Source organism: Tupaia chinensis, unplaced genomic scaffold (genome assembly GCF_000334495.1).
Source record: "Tupaia chinensis unplaced genomic scaffold, TupChi_1.0 Scaffold000064_1, whole genome shotgun sequence".
NCBI lineage: Eukaryota > Metazoa > Chordata > Mammalia > Scandentia > Tupaiidae > Tupaia > Tupaia belangeri.
The window spans coordinates 131,234-135,435 of record NW_006159522.1 but is presented as its reverse complement, the minus strand read 5'-3'; the positions used below and the strand labels follow the sequence as shown (position 1 = coordinate 135,435).

The following is a 4,202-nucleotide window of genomic DNA, read 5'->3' as shown; positions in this document are numbered from 1 at the left end:
CTATTTAAATAAAAAATAGGAATAACAAAAAAATTATAAGTAAGGTGAGTAAAATCACAGATTGTGTACTATTATTTATCTAAGAGAGGGCCATGAATACATATATTGGGCTGTCGGGAAAGTTATAACATATTTTTCTGTGTAAAAATGCATCATTGACTTTCCCGACAACCCCATATATGCATATTTATTTAAGCAACAGGAAACTAAAGAAAATGATCACTAATAGGGGAAGGAATAGGATGAGAAAAGGAATAAAGGCTGGTTTTTCTGAAATATACCTTGTTTTATAGTTTCTTTTTCTTTCTTTCTTTTTTTTTTTTTTTTACTATTTTTCTTTTTTAATTTGCCAGAGAGCATGTGTGTTCACTGGAGAAAGAGAGAGAGAGGGGGAGAGAGAGAGAGAGAGAGACAGCACCCCTCTCCAAGAGGAATTGTCATGCCATAATACATTCTCCTCCATCTTTCACTCCTTTTGGGATTTTGGCACATGTGCCTGGTGTGTTTCTCAAGCCTTGGGGTCTGGGACTTAGACCACAAGGTTGACCGAGTGGGATCCAGCTTCCTTAACCACCAAACCATAGGCTGGCTTTTGTTTTGTAGTTTTGGTTTTGCAAACATGTATCTGTTTTACACAATTTTAAAACTAAAAAAATTAAATAAAAAGCTCCTAAAAATAGAAATTAAGAAAAAAACTAATGAATTTGACTGTATCAAGTTAAAGGCATAATCCATAGAACAAGTAACTGTTCTAAGTATCTTTATAACAGTTATAGAATGGAAAGGCATTATTGATGAAAAACTTTTAGCCAATGATCAGAATTTATTTGGGCTCACTGTTGAGTTTGTTAAATGGTGATTTGTTTTTTAGAAAAAAATTAAATTTAGAAATTCATGGACATGAGTCAAATAAAAAATTATAAAAAATAGTACTGTAAACGAGTATTCCTTCTAACAAGTTATCTCCTAGGATACATTAATTCTAATAGTTTATTGTGTATTCCTCCACAGATATTCTAAATATATTTGCAGAAAATATATGTCACAAATAGTAGTGTATTATATAATTATTGAGTAATACTTAGCTTTTTCAGTGTTGTGATTCCTTTTTAGGGATTCTTTTTACCTCTGGACTGTCATTTATACAGTCGGTACAGGAAAACAATTCTGAAATATTTGTCTTATGTCTATTTTTTTCTTTGGTTTTGAAAAATTATTTGATTTTGACAACTCAAGCAATTTTGTTTTTCCAGATGAATACTCAGAGAGCTGTGTAAATAAAAATTTAAACTAATATGTGCATAAATCCACAGAAAGATTTTAGTAAACATTTTGCTTTGGGTTTTAGCAGCGTTGTGAAATTGACATTTAAAAATTTAATAACACTGTACAATCGAGCTTTTGCCTTCATCTCCCTGGTTGCAGAATTGTAGGGGATGTTTAATCAGTAGCTATCTTGACATAAGTGACTGTATTAGATGCTGCTAGGAGAAAGAATTCTCCCTTTCTCAAGAAAGGATGTCACTTTCTTTGCCAGCCTAATCCTTCCAGAAATGTTTGATTTTTTTTTTTTAAAGTTTATTTCTGAGAGGAAGATGGAGAGAAAGAGAAAAACAAGCACCCTCAACAGGGTTTCATGACACCATCTCTGTTCAACCTTCCCAGGCTGGATCACGGGCACAGGGTCAGAGAACATCAATTGAGTGGAGACTGAGTCTGTTATCACTCAGTGGATCCAGCTTCACTTGAGTAGCACATCATGGCTGCACTACTGAGCTGGTTTCCAGGAGCATGTATTCTAGCTTCTCTTCTTGACATCTCTCATTGGAGAAGGTCCTGCTGCATGACAGCCACTCTCACAACCTTTTCATGGAGGCCCTGTTTCAGGAGCTGCAGCAGTTTCCTCAGCAGTTGCAACTGCTTCAAGAGAATATTGGTGGGGCCAGCAGGTGGTGTGGTGGTTAAGGTGCTGCACTCCCAAATGGTTGACTGGTTCTAGTCCTGGACCCAGTGGCTTGAAACTCATGCCAGGTGTGTGTGTGTGTGTGCATGCCCAAAATCTTGAGAGGATTGTCTTTCTCTTTCAAGAAATTAACAAACTAAAAAAACACAGACAAAAAGTGATGAAAAGATGTCTTAATAGTAAGTTTGTTGTCTTCCATTATGTGCAGCTGTGTCTTGAAGTGAGGGCATGACCTGTATCAACTCTGAAGTATCTTTGGGGTCAACATGTGGTTTTACAGAAGGTCAGTCTCGTATTTGGGTTTTCAATGGTTGCATACAGTAGAAGGGTCATCAGTAGGAATATATTCAGACAATCCATATTTGGCATTTTTATTGAGACAGAATTTCATCCACATGAACTCTGATGTTGCTGTGAAGGGAGGTGACAACACAGAAGAGAAACATATACCAGTTGATGAAAGAGTTAACAGGACATAGGTGCAAAGAGATATTGGCAACTCCACATATTCAAGTAGGTAGAGGAAGGCGTAGGTGGAGAAAGTGGTTTTCTAAGAGGATTCCAAGTATTTATAAGACCCTCAGGTATTTTTGTTTTCATTGCCAGCTGTCAGCATAGCTGTTTAACTCAGGCCAGCTTGTTTTATCTTCCTCAGCCTGTTATGTGACATATAAAACAGGAATAATGTCTACCTGTTATCATGATGATAATAAACACAAACAAGCTACTTACCTGTTTCAGTTGAGGTTCTCTTGGTGTAAAGATCAGAGACTCATTCAAATGACCTTAGGAAAAATAAAGATTTATTGAAGAATACTAATACATGGGAAAACTAGACAACCAGGATCAGAGGAAGTGAGGTGCCTGCCTGAAAGATACACTTTCTCTCAATTTCTTTTTATCATGTTTTCTCCCCCTTTCTCTACATGTTTTTTCGATTCTTCTCTTTCTGTCAACCAGTTCCTTGTTTTACAGATTATTTGAATGGCCTCTCTCATCCCTAGCCAATGTAGTTAGTCACCCAGAACCAGCACTCATCACTAATGGGTAATCATCTATGTCTTTTGATTTACCTGCTGAGAGATATTTCTGATTGGCTGGATTCATCTTTTAAAGCAAAGAAAGAAGTCCTGGTTGTTGGCTGGGCTCTAGATGGGTTGTCTTCAGTTGACCTGGAAAGGAGGGGCAGGGTCTGGTGGGATGCTTCCCATAGAATGCAGTAAGAAACCTACATGGGTGTTCAGTTGGTGCTCCACAGAAGTTTATTTTCCGTCTTTCCTATTCTCTCTTTCCTGTATCAATTTCTTCAACACCAAGTCCTAAGGAGGGAATTATAGGTCCAGGATTACTGATGAGGGATGTTGGGAAGAGAGGCCCCTGTAGAGTATATCCTCTTTGTTTTCCATGCCAGTGGAGGAGGCTGGTGGTGAAATGATGAGCAATACTTTTGCACTCTTTGCCACACTATAACCAGGATGGATATATCCTCATTTAAGTGATTTTCTACAATGTTATGGGCAGCAGCTGTGACTAGTGAATTGAAAATGAACCATAAACATTATGAAAGATAACATCACAGTGACAAGATGTCTCTTGAAACCTAGTAAAATATATAATTAACTTAGCCTTCTAGAACTCCTTCAGACATTTGCTCTTGCCTTGCATAAGCATAGTACCTCGTATTTCTTTTATGACTAGAATTGCTGGTTTGATTAATTCCTTCATCTGCCGGACTCTGAGCTACATGAGGGGGAGGGGAGACTGTGTCCACCTCGTTCAGCTTCATAGCCTTGGTAACCACCACAGTAGCTGGCACATAGTAGATGCTTAATAAATGTTTTCTAAATGATAAACAAACTTATATATGAGGTTTACAAATGGAGCTGGCTTCCCCGAGAGAATCACTGAATCATTTATGCACTTACAAGCTGTGTTTTGCTTCATTAAACTTGTTATTGTACTTGCCTTTCATAAACATCGAGTAAGGATTATTATGGTGTATCCTTAGTTTATCTTTGGAAACTGTCCATTCAGAATAGTAATGTACATTGAATAGTTTTTTTGACCTCAGAAAGAGGGTACCCAAGTGAGAGGACTTGAGAAGGGGTTGAAATTCAGCCCCCACAAAATCCTGGGCTAGTGCCCATCAAGCCTGCTGTATAGACTTCATCAACTCAGAGCAAGAGATAATTGTTTCTGTTTGGTCTGTCAAGAAAAGATGGGTGCCTTTTTTTTTTTT

At 37.5% G+C, this 4,202-nt stretch overlaps 1 protein-coding gene across 9 annotated transcripts in view; it reads right to left on the bottom strand.

Moving 5' to 3' along the window:
* The window catches only part of USP38 (ubiquitin specific peptidase 38), an 86,089-nt gene that overhangs the window by 32,766 nt on the left and 49,121 nt on the right, over positions 1–4,202 (bottom strand). For 8 of the 9 annotated variants that reach the window (XM_027766121.1, XM_027766109.1, XM_027766129.1 and 5 more), the window contains exons 11-12: positions 3,037–3,282; positions 2,696–2,748 (exon numbers count right to left, since the gene is read on the bottom strand). The gene's annotated coding sequence lies outside the window, so the exon portion shown is untranslated. The remainder of the gene's footprint in view (positions 1–2,695; positions 2,749–3,036; positions 3,283–4,202) is intronic. The other variant, XM_027766127.1, reaches the window with a different exon arrangement.